At 33.8% G+C, this 18160-nt stretch overlaps 1 long non-coding RNA gene across 1 annotated transcript; it reads left to right on the top strand.

The window, feature by feature from the left end:
* The first annotated feature begins 5191 nt into the window (after positions 1-5191).
* LOC131802553 (uncharacterized) lies at positions 5192-17498 on the top strand. Its single transcript, XR_009342258.1, has 4 exons — positions 5192-5669; positions 6200-6461; positions 6525-6647; positions 17174-17498. It is a non-coding gene; the product is annotated as an uncharacterized LOC131802553 (long non-coding RNA).
* The last annotated feature ends 662 nt before the right edge of the window (positions 17499-18160 follow it).

Raw genomic sequence — 18160 nt, 5'->3', positions numbered from 1 at the left:
CGGCGTCTGTTATTATTCATTTGAAAAAGTAGCTAAAATGTTCAAAATATCGAATATTGGTAGTCACGGTTATATGGGGCCTATACGAAGTCGTAGATCTGCACAGACAATTTTCTGTTTAGAGAAAGTAGTACCTATTGCGAAATCTAAATTTATATTTGAAATTATTGCTAATAATTAATAACACATACACTAAATATTATCCGATGTCCATTCGAAGTGGACCTAAACTCTAAACACATTCAAGAATTACTCCTCGATTGGACTTTTATTGTGACCTGTAGAGGGCAGTAATTTTCTTAAATGATGTTGTTTTTGGTCCATTTCGATTCCTATTATGCAAAACAATAGGCTTTCTTTTTTGACTCTAACTCGAGCCATAATTACGACCTTTAGGCCGATTTCAGCACTAAACATATTCGTTGCTAAATGGTTATTTTAATAGGTTGTTTCAAGTTGTGTTAAGTTTGGAAAGAATAGGATAATAATTTGACCTTTTATGATTGTAATGGTTATTCAAAATTTTGATCCGTTGTGGGGGAGGTACCAAAAGGAAAAGTTCGATCTATCCATTCTTCAAACCTGATCTTGCGTTGGTAGAAATATGGGGATGTGCGAAATTTGAAGACGATAGGACTCACATTTTATAATAGATATTATTTTTCAAATTGTTTTCGGACAAATACTGGAATGTGCGATGATTGCAAATAATTGGATGCTTATTTCGCATTCTATCAGCATTTTGGTTATACAAAGTGTTGACCCTTTCTGGCCGAGATACCAGAAGGAGAGGTCCGCTATATCCAATCTACGCAAATTTTTATAATGATAAAAATATTAGTATGTGTGAAATTTGAAGAGAATTCGATGTATAATTCGCATTTTTTAAGCGTTTTAGATATTCCAAATTTGGACCCTCTATGACGGAGGCCAGGTGTTGTTTTGGCAAAAATATTGGGACGTGTTAAGTTTGGATTAATTCGGATGTTAATTTCGCATTTTATGAGCGTTTTGGTCATTCAAAATTTGTCCCTTTGTGTGGGAGGTACCAGAAGGAGATTTTATAATGGTAAAATATTTGTATGTATTTAAAAAGAATTCGACGTATATTTCGGATTTTATTAGCGTTTTAGATAAAGTAAAGTAGTACCTATTGCGAAATCTAAATTTATATTTGAAATTATTGCTAATAATTAATAACACATACACTAAATATTATCCGATGTCCATTCGAAGTGGACCTAAACTCTAAACACATTCAAGAATTACTCCTCGATTGGACTTTTATTGTGACCTGTAGAGGGCAGTAATTTTCTTAAATGATGTTGTTTTTGGTCCATTTCGATTCCTATTATGCAAAACAATAGGCTTTCTTTTTTGACTCTAACTCGAGCCATAATTACGACCTTTAGGCCGATTTCAGCACTAAACATATTCGTTGCTAAATGGTTATTTTAATAGGTTGTTTCAAGTTGTGTTAAGTTTGGAAAGAATAGGATAATAATTTGACCTTTTATGATTGTAATGGTTATTCAAAATTTTGATCCGTTGTGGGGGAGGTACCAAAAGGAAAAGTTCGATCTATCCATTCTTCAAACCTGATCTTGCGTTGGTAGAAATATGGGGATGTGCGAAATTTGAAGACGATAGGACTCACATTTTATAATAGATATTATTTTTCAAATTGTTTTCGGACAAATACTGGAATGTGCGATGATTGCAAATAATTGGATGCTTATTTCGCATTCTATCAGCATTTTGGTTATACAAAGTGTTGACCCTTTCTGGCCGAGATACCAGAAGGAGAGGTCCGCTATATCCAATCTACGCAAATTTTTATAATGATAAAAATATTAGTATGTGTGAAATTTGAAGAGAATTCGATGTATAATTCGCATTTTTTAAGCGTTTTAGATATTCCAAATTTGGACCCTCTATGACGGAGGCCAGGTGTTGTTTTGGCAAAAATATTGGGACGTGTTAAGTTTGGATTAATTCGGATGTTAATTTCGCATTTTATGAGCGTTTTGGTCATTCAAAATTTGTCCCTTTGTGTGGGAGGTACCAGAAGGAGATTTTATAATGGTAAAATATTTGTATGTATTTAAAAAGAATTCGACGTATATTTCGGATTTTATTAGCGTTTTAGATATTCAAAATTCGAACCCTTTGTGGGGTTCGAATTTTGAATAGTCCGGTCTTGTCCATTCTCACACTTGATCTTGGAGTAACGTATATATACCGATTTGCAAAGTTTGAACAAAATCAGATAATCCATTCTCTTTCAATGCGGTAATTTATTTTTTATGAAAATTTTTACCTTTTGTGGGGGAGTACCAGAAGCAGTGGACCGATATTGTCCATCTCCAAATTCGATCTAAGTTTGACAAAAATATTTCGATGTACCAAGTTTGGACCAAATGGGATACTCCCTTCGAGAGTTATCGTGCGCACGAGCCAGACAGACAGACGGACATCGCTAGATCGACTCCAAATGCCCTGCACTTTTGACCGTAACAGATGATATAACCCTCTCCAGCCATATATGGTTGAGGTTATAAAAAATGTTATGGCCTGCATATTGTGTCATTTGGGGATTTAAAAGTCTAATCGGATCCATCCCATTTGGGCTAACATTACATATTTAGTGTACAATAAATTTAAATAGAAAATAAATATTTTTAAATTTAAAGAGAAATAATAAATTTAAATAAAATGTAATGTAATCGCCAAATTACACTCCTTGGCTTGATTCGACCATACGTGCAAATTTTCATTTCATTTGGAGTAATGTTACACAATAAACCTGAAATCGGAATAAGATATATATGGGAGCTATATCTAAATTTGTACGCGTATAAGTACGCATATAAATCATTGTACAAAAAATCATAGCAGGGTAGTATTGTTTTGTGTTTATGTGGGTATTCATTTCAATTATTGGCCTGTTCCAGAACCTGCAAGAATCTACTAGTTTGCAATTTTTTCGATATCATAAAGGGAAAATCGGTTATTGTTGTAAAAACATTTACATTCATGAAGTTCAGGAACGGACCATATATTAATTTTTTTTCCAAACACCGTCAAATAAATGTTTGACCAAAAAAGAGGAAAATAATTGATCAAATGTGTTCACATTATGGACACACTGGCCAAATTTTTGGCAAATAATTTTGGAACAACTCTAGTTTAGTAAAAACTCTTCGATTTTTTCGAAATTTTTTCCAGAGGTAAGTATTTTTACCCTGATTCCGGGAAACTATTTTTTTTCTTGGTGGACGGACCCTGGACCCTTTTGTGACCTATCGTTTGAAAGCTTATGAAAATACCTATCCAACAAGTGGTCACATGATGGAGAGGAGTGGAGAGTGGTCATGGTTCGGAAGTTATAGTCAAATTATCGATTTTGAAAATCAAATTATAGCTGACACTCTTGCCTTTCCAAAATGCTACGATTTGTGCTAATACCTTTTTCGTGTCCAGAGATATGGGTCTTAACATCCATATAACCCTATTCTAACTAGTTCATTAAAATTATGTTTTCAATAAAAAAAGGTTTATTTCGTGTAGCTGTCGTTGGAATTACAAAAAGTTTTCTAAATTTGAAACTTTTTGTAAATAGCCGGCCTTTGGCCGGGGCTTGAGATTTTCCCTTCTGGGTATGTTCTACACCGGTTAACGCGAAGCAAAGATTTCTAAATTTGACACTTTTTGTAAATAGCAGGCCTTCTTCTGGGGCTTGAGATTTTCTCCTCTGGGTATGTCCCACATCAGCTAACGCGAACCAAAGTTTTCTAAATTTGATGTTTTCGTAATCCAACGACGGCTACGCGAAGTAAACCTTTTTTTTATTGAAAATATAATTTTAATAAACTGGTTAGAATCGGGTTATACATATGCACCATCATGTGACCACTTGTTGGACAGATATTTTCGTAAGCTTTCCAACGATATTTATATTGTCCATGTCGGGTAAGTGCACCCAGACCGGATCTTGAACACGAACTTTTGAATCAAAAATTTGGGGTCCCGGGTCCGTCCCCCAAGTACAAATAGTTTCACGGGATCAGGAAAGAAAGAATTTCCAAAAAATTTAAGAGTTTTTACTAAACTTGAGTTAAGCCATAATTCTGTTTCCCAAATCAGCTTTTTTTGTATTTGCCGTCAAACAATAGTTGTTGGTAGGATTGTGACAAAGAACGTGAGCGTGAATGTGTGAGCGTGGATGTGTGAGCGTGAATGTGTGTCATGCATTTTTCCAAAACATAATTAAACGAAGGCGAGCTCGTTCAATTTTGTCGGCGTCAATTTAACTCAAGACAAAAATTATAAAATATAACACTGTGATGGCAACCCATATCGCTGTATATTAAGAGGGTGTTCCAGGTACATTGGCCGAAATGATTCGCTATATAAGAGATGACCTCAAACAAATCTTAAGGAATATAAAACGTGATAGAATTTAATATATTCATTATATTACCCAGATATCGGGTGATATGTGCTAATTTAGTCAAAATTTAATTAAAAATTAGCATTTTTTTAATTTTCCTTAGTGTCCCCGAATCATTCCCCTGACATACATATATATATATATATATATATATATATATATATATATATATATATATATATATATATATATATATATATATATATATATATATATATATATATATAATAAAACATATATACATGAATAGGTTAACATAAAAAAAAACATATATGAATAAACAGATTAAGAAAAAAATTATTTATTCCAAGACAACGACAAATATGAGGGAGTTTAGCAGCATTTTCAGCTGTAATAAAATGTGTGTGCGGTATAACCTCGGTGCCGCACCTGGCGATTCAAAAAACGATTGTTGGGGATGCCCGCTCATTTCTCGTTTAACACATGAATAGTATCTGCCAACTGATTATTTCCCTATTTCATTTTTATTCACAAAAAAACATTTAAAAACTGACTGAACTGTTTTTTCTGTTCCACACCACTTTGAAAAAATGGCGCTTTTATCTCTTCCTGTTCTTTAAACTTTCCCTCTTTTCTAAGATTTTCCCACAATTTCCCTGACATTTATTAATTATCTTTATCAGGTGTTCTACCTACCCACTTTTATCCCCAATTTTGTATTTTTGCCACACGTCTCTCGTGTTGTACAAAAAAACAATATAAAACTTGGCATCACTTTTTCAAATTTTGCCGGCCGCCCTCTGTATCGGGTTCTCTTTTTTGGCTGGCGTTCAGCACGTTCGGTGCCATGGTAGAAGAATACAGGTAGTCGCATCGACACAGCTGCTGGGACAATGAACTGTCAAACCGATTTTGGAATTGAAAATGTTGAATGAAAAATTATTAAAATTTTTAAAAATTGTTGAAAAATGTATTGTATAATAACCTCTGATTTTCATCGTATAAAAATATTTAAAAATCGACATATTTTTTCATGAAACATTTTAAAATTTTTGACATATCAATGTTCCCAAGCTTTGATGCATCTACCTATATTCTTCTACCATGTTCGGTGCATTAAATTGCACATTATAAAAATTCATACTGGGAATGAACGCAATAAAACTTCACCACTTTAGTAAAAAAATAAAGAAAGCGGTGATGTGCGTGAATCCTTACATCCATTCGTAGACGGAATATAATATTGTGGAGCCAAGTAAGTTTTTTTCTTTTTTTACCACCATCAGTCAGTCCATGTGACCAAACAAATTTTCTGGGGTCTCGTTTTTTTCCTTCCGGGTAAAGTAGGAATTCCATTTTGTAATAAATTTCCTACAGAAATATAATCAATTTCTATTCTTATTCCTATTCTTTTATCGCTGACGAATCAAAAAATTACCTGTTTTATATTCATTCTTGGGGGTCTCATGCGTAAATATGTGTGTGTGCGGGCAAGCTGCATCCATTGAAAAATTCTATTAACACACACATGCATGAAGTAGTTACAGTCGTGGAAACGTGCATAAAGGTTGCGCAACGCCGTTAATTTACCTACACCGGCCATTCATGCCTTTCGTAGAGTTATAGATATATAGATCCCTATGTGATTTTGCCGTGTATCGTTGCGGCTCATTCACTTAATTCAATTCACAACATTTTAAAATCGGACAAACAAATTACAGACAATAACTTTTTAAAGAAATATTGTATTTATTCATTCTAACTTGTTACTTTTTATTCTAACAGAAATTTGGTGGATTAACCCACAATCGTACAAATAATCCATGAGTGGGACTCGTGAATATCGTTGGAAGAAATGGAAAACGCAAAACGTGGAAACAAATATTTGTTTAACTTTCTTACAATGGTAACTTCGCCCACAAAATTTATGAAAAGAAGAGAGTGCATTTGGGCATCTTGTAATATAACCCAGAAAATGCATGTAAGGGGTTGATTCTACCCGTTGGGCGACGAGCCTAAAAGCAACATCTTGTTATTTTTTGCATTTGTAAAACAATAGTTTTGTTATGATTTTCATTCGCCATATGTACTTATGTTTTTTTCTTTTCAGGTAACCGGCCATGCTTGTGTATATAAATTAAAGTGAAAGTTATATTTAAAATTGGCAGTGCATCTGCCTGAAACTGTTTTTGTGTGTGTCTTTGATATGAGAAAAAATAATATGAATTGCCAGGTAATCAAAATAAAGAGATTGTATGCGGATTTATGGATTGTCAAGAAACAAGAATAGGATAATCAAATGGATTTAAATCACTGCATAAGAAGTAACCTTATTATTTTAAGAACTGCTTCGAGGAATTTTTGCAGCATAATTCATGCTGCAAAAATATATATTTCTTTGATATATAAGGTTTTGATAAAAAAGATAAAAAGACTAAAATTACTAACACAGGCTTATGCAACATTTCTAATGCTTTTATACTATGAAATTTTGAATTCTACATGGGACAAGGCAAAAGAGTTGGTGAGCAAGAAAAATCTTTTTCGTAAATTGTAAAACTTTGCTGAAAAGTCTCTAGTTCGGGATTGCTAATTTGCCAAAGGGAAAGAGGCAAAAAATTTTTTTCTCTTATGATTTTAATTGAGAAGAATCACAAAATATCAAAAAGTGCCATGTAAAAAAAATATCGACTATTTTTATGCATTCACCCAGAAAAATGAGAAAATGGGAGGATGATATTTAATCATTATTAATCGCAAAAAGAAAGAGGCAAAAAATTTTTTTCTCTTATGATTTTAATTGAGAAGAATCACAAAATATCAAAAAGTGCCATGTAAAAAAAAATATCGACTATTTTTATGCATTCACCCAGAAAAATGAGAATATGGGAGGATGATATTTAATCATTATTAATCGCAAAAAAATATATAAATATATTTGAAAATAATGATAAAAATGAAAATGAGGAGCAATACAAAGGGGATATGATTTTTATTGCTCCCTTATTCATATTACCACATTTGCTGTGAGAAAGAGAACGGCCCTTGTAAGCCATCAACCACACCAAATATGCCTGATGAGCCGCTTAACCAACGGCGAAACGCGTCGCATAGTGGTGAGTGTGTGATAGTGTCTATCTGGCTTTCCTTTTCACTGCGAATTTCAGATCATTAAGCTCGTCTCGAAAGAGAAATCAAACACATAAAACAATTTAAATTGCTAAAGAAATCAATGTCTGAATTGATAGTCCGATACCAATATAAAACAGATTTCAAACCATACGTCACGATAAAAATTGAAGGAAAGGAAGTTGGGGGTTAATAGACTCTGGCGCTACAGTCAGCCTACTGGGAAGAAATTGTAGAGATATAGTGGAAGAGATAGGAATAAATGTGAAACCCTATATTTCAAATGTCACCACTGCTTCTGGTCAACGACACCGCATTTTAGGTACAATTGAAGTCGATGTTGAATATCAAAATCAGTTAGCTAAAATAAAATTGTTTCTATGTCCTAGCTTAGGCTTAGGAAAAGGTCAGCGCAATTCTAAAAATAGCGATACCAAAGACTCCAAGAGAAGTAAGAAGCTTTTTAGGAACGGCTGGATGGTACCGTGGTTTCATACAAGACTTCGCTTCCATATCCGTTGCTCTAACGGAAACCTTAAAAAGGGGCAGAAATTTACGATGACACCTCAAGCCTGTGAATCATTTCGAACTCTGAAGAAAGCTCTCACCTCGGCACCAGTACTTCGACATCCCGATTTCCAACAAGAATTTTTCATACAGTGTGACGCATCTGAGTACGGTATTGGAGCCGTTCTTTTCCAAAAAGATGATAATGGTTGGGAATATCCAATTTAATTCTACTCGCAAAAACTAAATTCAAGTCAGAGAAATTATTCGGTAACTGAGAACGAATGCTTGGCTGCGGTTCTTGCCGTAAAAAGATTTCGAACATACGTGGAATGTATGAAATTCACCATGATCACAGATCACGCAAGTCTCAAGTGGCTTATGTCACTAAAAGATTTATGTGGAAGACTTCCCAGATGGTCTCTGCAGCTTCAAGCTTTTGATTTTTCAATCGAATACCGAAAAGGATCTGAGAATGTTGTGGCTGACACCTTATCCAGTCTACCAATTGAATCAGAAATAGCAGTCAAAGAAATAACTAACGATGATATTTTGGATTTCGAAACCACGGCGTTTGACAGCGAACAGTACCTGGAGTTACGAAAAACAATATTAGAGAACCAAAAAAGACATACATAAGAGTGAACAATTTTGATGAAACGACGATGGAATTTGAATGAAAATTGTGGATGCCGAAAGAAAAAAAAAAAAAAAAAAAACATTATGTTGATTTCCTCGAAAAGTATCCCAGATCCAAAAATGGAAACGCCTATATTTTTATATTCATGGACCATTTCACTAAATTCATATTTTTACATGCGTGGAATTTCTGGAGGTTCCCAGAAACAATACATAGTGGCAATGGAAAACAATTTGTCTTAAATCTATTTCAAGAAATGATTAAGAATTACAAAATGAACCATTTAACGACTGCGTAATACTCTCCACAATCAAATGCGGCAGGGAGAGTGAATCAGTCTGTACTGGCGGCTATAAGGACTTATGTCGAGAAAGATCACCGAGATTGGGACTTATACCTATCTGAAATCGAGGAGGCCCTACGAACTTCGTTACATTCCGCTACAGGTTTCAACCCATTCTTTGCATTGTTTGGATACAATATGTTTACCAACGGAAACGATTATAGATTAGCCAAGAATCTCAAATCATTTACGGACCACCAAATTATACAATTAAATAGAACGGATAGATTAGAATTAATGAGAGAAAACATTAAGAAAAACAAGCATCAAGCTTATGAGTCCAGTGCCAAAAGGTACAATAGTAGATCACGAAATGTACCTTTTCGTCGAGGCCAGAAAATTTTTAGAAGGAATCACGTTCTCTTAGATTTCAAGAATAATATAAATGCGAAATTTTGCAAGAAGTTTCTGAAGTGCCGAATCGAGAGACCTATCGGAAAAAATATGTATGAGTTGGAGACTCTCCAAGGCAAACCCCTTGGAAACTTCCATGTATAAAAGCTTAAAATGATGTGAGGGTCTCGTGGAATAGATATGATAAAAAATTTACTAGTGCAATATAGGATAAATAAATTAGTTCATGATTGTCCAAATTTATTTATTTGTATTGCTGAGAATTTTTTTTCTTAGTCGTTATTGTCAACTTCGTTTAAACTTGTATGTCTAAAGCAAGGATAACAGCAAAAGAGCCCGGCTGAATGAGACTTCAGGGTGTGGGAGTTCCCCACATTGTGAACAACAAAGGTAGAAAGAAAAATATTCCAATATTTCTTTTAAAATACAATTGCCACCATCTCCGATTGTCTCAAAAACAAAAAGTCCGTTTATATTTATAGAAAAAATCCGTAGATTTCTTCCTAACAACCATTTGCAACATTGGTTTAAAGTATTCAATCATTTCCTTGTAACCGATATTTCTCACATTACAATTGTCGAAGATTTAGTTTATTTTTGTTAAAGTATTTAAGAAGCGTAACAGACGTTTGCATATAATCTTAAAAGAGATAGTAATTTATAGCAACAATATAATGTGGTAATATGAATAAGGGAGCAATAAAAATTATATCCCCTTTGTATTGCTCATTTTCATTTTTATCATTATTTTCAAATATATTTATATATTTTTTTGCGATTAATAATGATTAAATATCATCCTCCCTATTCTCATTTTTCTGGGTGAATGCATAAAAATAGTCGATATTTTTTTTACATGGCACTTTATGATATTTTGTGATTCTTCTCAATTAAAATCATAAGAGAAAATAAATTTTTGCCTCTTTCCCTTTGGCAAATTAGCAATCCCGAACTAGAGACTTTTCAGCAAAGTTTTACAATTTACGAAAAAGATTTTTCAACTCTTTTGCCTTTTTATCTATTTTATCAAAACCTTATATATCAAAGAAATACATATATATATATATATATATATATATATATATATATATATATATATATATATATATATATATATATATATATATATATATATATATATATATATATATATATAATATATATATATATATATATATATATATATATATATATATATATATATTTCTTTGATATATAAGGTTTTGATAAAATAGATAGAAAGACTAAAATTACTAACACAGGCTTATGCAACATTTCTAATGCTTTTTACTATGATATTTTGAATTCTACATGGGACAAGGCAAAAGAGTTGGTGAGCAAGAAAAATCTTTTTCGTAAATTGTAAAACTTTGCTGAAAAGTCTCTAGTTCGGTATTGCTAATTTGCCGAAGGGAAAGAGGCAAAAAATTTTTTCTCTTATGATTTTAATTGAGAAGAATCACAAAATATCATAAAGTGCCATGTAAAAAAAAATATCGACTATTTTTATGCATTCACCCAGAAAAATGAGAATATGGGAGGATGATATTTAATCATTATTAATCGCAAAAAAATATATAAATATATTTGAAAATAATGATAAAAATGAAAATGAGCAATACAAAGGGATATGACTCTTATTGCTCCCCTATTCATATTACCACATTATATTGTTGCTATAAATTACTATCTCTTTTAAGATTATATGCAAACGTCTGTTACGCTTCTTAAATACTTTAACAAAAATAAACTAAATCTTCGACAATTGTAATGTGAGAAATATCGGTTACAAGGAAATGATTGAATACTTTAAACCAATGTTGCAAATGGTTGTTAGGAAGAAATCTACGGATTTTTTCTATAAATATAAACGGACTTTTTGTTTTTGAGACAATCGGAGATGGTGGCAATTGTATTTTAAAAGAAATTAATGGAATATTTTTCTTTCTACCTTTGTTGTTCACAATGTGGGGAACTCCCACACCCTGAAGTCTCATTCAGCCGGGCTCTTTTGCTGTTATCCTTGCTTTAGACATACAAGTTTAAACGAAGTTGACAATAACGACTAAGAAAAAAAATTCTCAGCAATACAAATAAATAAATTTGGACAATCACGAACTAATTTATTTATCCTATATTGCACTAGTAAATTTTTTATCATATCTATTCCACGAGACCCTCTAGACACTTTGTCTACATCCTTGTCCAATTGGTAACAAAAACTTGAAATTATAGAAAAAATTCTATTTATAATAACAACAATACATTATATATTATAAAATAGACATACATTTTATAAATTATATTGCACTTAAGTAATTATATCACAGAATTCTCACATCATTTTTAGCTTTTATACATGGAAGTTTCCAAGGGGTTTGCTTTGGAGAGTCTCCAACTCATACATATTTTTTCCGATAGGTCTCTCGATTCGGCACTTCAGAAACTTCTTGCAAAATTTCGCATTTATATTATTCTTGAAATCTAAGAGAACGTGATTCCTTCTAAAAATTTTCTGGCCTCGACGAAAAGGTACATTTCGTGATCTACTATTGTACCTTTTGGCACTGGACTCATAAGCTTGATGCTTGTTTTTCTTAATGTTTTCTCTCATTAATTCTAATCTATCCGTTCTATTTAATTGTATAATTTGGTGGTCAGTAAATGATTTGAGATTCTTGGCTAATCTATAATCGTTTCCGTTGGTAAACATATTGTATCCAAACAATGCAAAGAATGGGTTGAAACCTGTAGCGGAATGTAACGAAGTTCGTAGGGCTTCCTCGATTTCAGATAGGTATAAGTCCCAATCTCGGTGATCTTTCTCGACATAAGTCCTTATAGCCGCCAGTACAGACTGATTCACTCTCCCTGCCGCATTTGATTGTGGAGAGTATTACGCAGTCGTTAAATGGTTCATTTTGTAATTCTTAATCATTTCTTGAAATAGATTTAAGACAAATTGTTTTCCATTGCCACTATGTATTGTTTCTGGGAACCTCCAGAAATTCCACGACGAATAGCTTCTCTCATCGCATGTAAAAATATGAATTTAGTGAAATGGTCCATGAATATAAAAATATAGGCGTTTCCATTTTTGGATCTGGGATACTTTTCGAGGAAATCAACATAATGTTTTTTTTTTTTTTTTTTTTCTTTCGGCATCCACAATTTTCATTCAAATTCCATCGTCGTTTCATCAAAATTGTTCACTCTTATGTATGTCTTTTTTGGTTCTCTAATATTGTTTTTCGTAACTCCAGGTACTGTTCGCTGTCAAACGCCGTGGTTTCGAAATCCAAAATATCATCGTTACTTATTTCTTTGACTGCTATTTCCGATTCAATTGGTAGACTGGATAAGGTATCAGCCACAACATTCTCAGATCCTTTTCGGTATTCGATTGAAAAATCAAAAGCTTGAAGCTGCAGAGACCATCTGGGAAGTCTTCCACATAAATCTTTTAGTGACATAAGCCACTTGAGACTTGCGTGATCTGTGATCATGGTGAATTTCATACATTCCACGTATGGTCGAAATCTTTTTACGGCAAGAACCGCAGCCAAGCATTCCTTCTCAGTTACCGAATAATTTCTCTGACTTGAATTTAGTTTTTGCGAGTAGAATTAAATTGGATATTCCCAACCATTATCATATTTTTGGAAAAGAACGGCTCCAATACCGTACTCAGATGCGTCACACTGTATGAAAAATTCTTGTTGGAAATCGGGATGTCGAAATACTGGTGCCGAGGTGAGAGCTTTCTTCAGAGTTCGAAATGATTCACAGGCTTGAGGTGTCATCGTAAATTTCTGCCCCTTTTTTAAGGTATCCGTTAGAGCAACGGATATGGAAGCGAAGTCTTGTATGAAACCACGGTACCACCCAGCCGTTCCTAAAAAGCTTCTTACTTCTCTTGGAGTCTTTGGTATCGCTATTTTTTTAGAATTGCGCTGACCTTTTCCTAAGCCTAAGCTAGAACATAGAAACAATTTTATTTTAGCTAACTGATTTTGATATTCAACATCGACTTCAATTGTACCTAAAATGCGGTGTCGTTGACCAGAAGCAGTGGTGACATTTGAAATATAGGGTTTCACATTTATTCCTATCTCTTCCACTATATCTCTACAATTTCTTCCCAGTAGGCTGACTGTAGCGCCAGAGTCTATTAACCCCTAACTTCCTTTCCTTCAATTTTATATCGTGACGTATGGTTTGAAATCTGTTTTATATTGGTATCGGACTATCAATTCAGACATTGATTTCTTTAGCAATTTAAATTGTTTTATGTGTTTGATTTCTCTTTCGAGACGAGCTTAATGATCTGAAATTCGCAGTGAAAAGGAAAGCCAGATAGACACTATCACACACTCACCACTATGCGACGCGTTTCGCCGTTGGTTAAGCGGCTCATCAGGCATATTTGGTGTGGTTGATGGCTTACAAGGGCCGTTCTCTTTCTCACAGCAAAGTTTTTTTTTTTTTTTTTTGTAGTGAAGGATTTTTTGTCCACGACAACTACATTGCTTCCAATGCATACACTTGTTTTAGTGCTACTTTAGGAAGACGGTTAATGGCTCTGAACGTAGAGACGGCAACTTCTAGTTGGCTGCACACCGAAGTCCGCGGTTCAAATCCCACATCCAGGCTCGGCTGAATTTTTGAGTTTTGCCTTATTAAGGCGAAGATCATATGCTTTATGATTTATGTGTTTGATTTCTCTTTCGAGACGAGCTTAATGATCTTAAAATCATAAATCATAAAACATGAGTGTGTGATAGTGTCTATCTGGCTTTCCTTTTCACTGCTAATTTCAGATCATTAAGCTCGTTTCGAAAGAGAAATCAAACACATAAATCATAAAACATATGATCTTCGCCTTAATAAGGCAAAACTCTTAAATTGTTTTTGATTTGGCTTTTGGATCTTTATTTTCATTTGGATCTTCTTCTCCAAATATTGTTGACCTTACTTCGTTATAATTTTGTTCCCTGACCTCCAAAGGTAATTAATGTCGAATTTCAGGGTAAATTTTTCTCGGTTTCTCGGTTTTATTTTTTTCTAAGTCGGTTGTCGGTTTCTAAGTTGTTCTGGTCGGCGGGCTTCTCGACAGAACGGTGGTTTCCCACTGTAACCAGGTTCTTCCTCTAGTTTCCCAATCGACAATTTGGATATTTCGGCGTATTGGTATTCTGCTTTCCACACTTAAAGCAAAACAAGTTTCTTTGAGTAGAAAGACAATCCCTGAATCCGTGGCCTGGAGTTTGGCAATTCCAACAAACCAATTGAACATTGACTGCTGAAATATCTACTACTTCCTCTGGTTCTTCGTATACCTGAAAGGTTTTCTTCTTCATTCTCTTTATGCATTTATGCATTTACACGAGCTAGTTTATTGTAAGTCGGAGTAGGAATTGGGCAGGATCGCGTCGAAAGAATGTCTTTTCAGTCTCAATACACTCAATTCTCAATTGCTCAAGTGATGATACTTGCATCGAATACACAATACCTGAAATATTTTTTCGCACATTTTTCTTAGCCAGAGAGATCATTTCGTATTCCGAAACTGGTCTTCTAGCTTAGATCTCATTGCGTTTATGTAATGGAAGAACGAGTTTATCGACTTTCCTGGCATTTGATTTCACTCTAACAAATCACACATTTCTTCGAAGCATGTTCTTTGGGTTTTGAACCTCTCACATAAGGCTTGTTTTAATGACTGCCAAGTGGAAATATTGCTATTAATCTGTTCTAGCCAGAACCATTCAATAGCACGGCCTGAAACTAAAACATGGAACTCGTTCAACATATCTTCCCATGGAATGTTGAAAAGTTTTTGAAAATGTTCTAGTCGGTATATAAAGTCTTCTACTGTATTGGGTCTACCAGAGAAGTTTATCCCAAATCTCTCAATTCTTATACCTTGACAATTTTGAGAACTCATGAAGGATGGAGTAATAGTGTGGGTACGGTTAATAGGTGGGTTATTTACTCTAATTGTGGGTGGAGAAAGGGGTTTAGGATTTAATGTAGGAATCAGTTGAGGCATCTGAACTGGTGGTGCGCTTTGATTGCTGATTGACAATTTTGCAATCGCATCATATAATTTGTCTACTACAGTGTAAACCTCTTCCATCTTCTTACTGACGCTATTTTTAACCAGCTCCTGCAGATTTGCCTGATCATGGTTCAAACTATCTTGCACAAAACTTCTGACAAGTTGGTCAACTTCTTTTGGTTGCATTGGCACAGTGGGTTGGGGCATGTTAGAAGGCAACTTAGCTGCAGCACTAGTGCTAGGATTAGAGTTATTAATTGAACCTGCATTTTTTTCTTAGTTTTTGGTGATGTAATTGAAGTTCTGCTAAGGTCAAACGCTAACGATATATTTATTTTTCTGCGTCTTTTTCCCTACCCTAGCTGAGTTCATTGATATAAATATATATGAAAAATTGTAAATACTTGTATGGTTGGTTTCAAAATGTATAGGCAATTAACTAAGGATAAATATGAACTACAAACTAATTAATAGATCAATAGATTAACTAAAACTAAAACATATATACATCAATAGGTTAACAAAAAAAAAAAAAAAAAAAAAAAAAGACATATATGAGTGAATAGATTAATAAAAAACAAAACATATATAAATCAATAGGTTAACAAAAAAAAAAGCAAAAATTAATTATTCAAAGACAATGACAAATATGAAAGGGGTTCAGCTGTGATAAGATGTGTGTGCGGTATATGATTTTCAAAAAAAAAAAAAAAAAAAAAAAAACATGAATGACCCTAATCTTTGGAACAGAATATCCAAATTTTTTACTTTCTGTGCTAAATATTGCATTATTGACACTTTTTAATTACTTAGAAAGTTGTTGCAATATTCACAAGCATGTAAAAAATGCGATATTTAGCTCAAATCTATTGCCTCCTATGGTATATTGCACAGTACGTAGATTTTATTGTACATTTTTATTGGCTAATATCTGGAAGATATTAATGTTTTCTTTGAATTTGGGCGCCATATTGTTACATTCGGCTTACGCTCAGGAGAGAGCGGTTATCCAGGGGGATCTCAACCCTTCCACCATCAACCCACATAAACAAAAAAACGAAAAAAACATACATAAACAACATACACCTATGACACAGGAGCTTGATATTATTGCTCCCCCAATATGCCCACCCATCCTTGACCATTTAGACAATATACACACAAAAATTTTCAAAGGGCCCCAAAAAGCCACACACACTCTCTTACTTACAACGCCTAACCTCCTCTCTAACAACAAAATTTAGCACAACATATTATTCTTGAAACATTTAGACATTAAACTTATTTATTTGTTTCTCTTAAAACTAATTTCAACATGAACACATAAGAAAAAAAACTGGACTATTAATACCCGAACGAGAAAATTTGTGTGTCAATACTCAGATTACCTTTTTTATTACACCGCTAGGAGCGCCAAACTTTGGCTAATAAAACTACTCTAAATTCAGCCTAAAGGATCTCGCTTAGACGAAAGTTTTGGGCATTCTAAATTCTTGTCCCAAAAAAATATAGACGTAGTCTAGCTGTAAATTTTGAGGAAACCCTACACTCACTTAGGAAAAATTACCTGGGCATTAAATATCTTTACTATTATCTCTTAAGCACTATTTATCTAACTACAAACAATACATTTAGTTTTAGTTTAGTTTTTTCTTTCTTTTGGTTAAATGCCAATAATCTTTAATCGACGAATTTCATTTTTTTTTTCTATTTCTTCTTTTACAGATTTTGTATCTATTGTTAGCTTCCCGGATCGGTACTGTCGCCTGTTTTTTTCACTGGCCGTTTCCCAGCTGTTTCCAGCTTCTGTCAGTTTCCGGGTTCTTTTCTGGGCCTGGAACCTCGGTTCCGCGCCTGGCGATTCAAAAAACGATTGTTGGGGATGCCCGCTCTTTTCTCGTTTAAGTCGGATGTCGTTATCCAATTGTGGATTTATGCGCGGCGTTATTTCCCTAATTAAAACACACAAAAATTTAACACAACATATCCGACATAACACCACTTATACATTGTTTAGATACGCCACACAAATAAAACACACGAATAGTAACTGCCAACTTAGTATTTCCTTACTTTATTTTTATTCACAAAAAAAAAATAATAAAAAATTGACAGAACTGTTTTTTTCTGTTCCACACGACTTTGAAATAAATGCGTTTTTAGCCCTCACTGTTCTTTATATACGGCCACCAAGGACGCTCAACCAAGCTTTCCCTCTTTTCCAAGATTTTTCCATAATTTCCCTGACATTTATTATTTACCTTTATTAGGTGTTCTACCTACCCACTATTATCCCCAGTTTTGTATTTTTGCAACACGTCTGACGTGTTGTACAAAAAACAACATGAACTTGGCATCACTTTTTCAAATTTACCTTCGCCGACCGTGCAACGTTGGCTTGTTGTTTGGGATACCAAACATACAATAAAGGGATTAAGCCTGACCATTTTTCAACAACAAAATACTATGGTATCCCAAACAAACAAGCCAACACTGTTCTATTAATAGACAAGGCACGGTCGACGAAGGGGTTTTTGTTGTAACAGACAAACCAACTTACATGGTTATGCTACTTCGTTTAGGTAGACCGAAAGCATAATAAGTGGAGAAAAATGTAAATGTTTATAAGTGCGGTTGTAAGATATAGAAGATTTTCCAAAAGAATTTTAGTTTATTTAATTCTTTGTTTCCTCTTCTATTGAGCTTACAATC

The sequence above is a fragment of the Musca domestica genome, unplaced genomic scaffold (assembly GCF_030504385.1).
Source record: "Musca domestica strain aabys unplaced genomic scaffold, Musca_domestica.polishedcontigs.V.1.1 210, whole genome shotgun sequence".
Lineage (NCBI taxonomy): Eukaryota > Metazoa > Arthropoda > Insecta > Diptera > Muscidae > Musca > Musca domestica.
The sequence above is the reverse complement of the archived record's forward strand: the minus strand, read 5'-3'. Positions and strand labels throughout refer to the sequence as shown.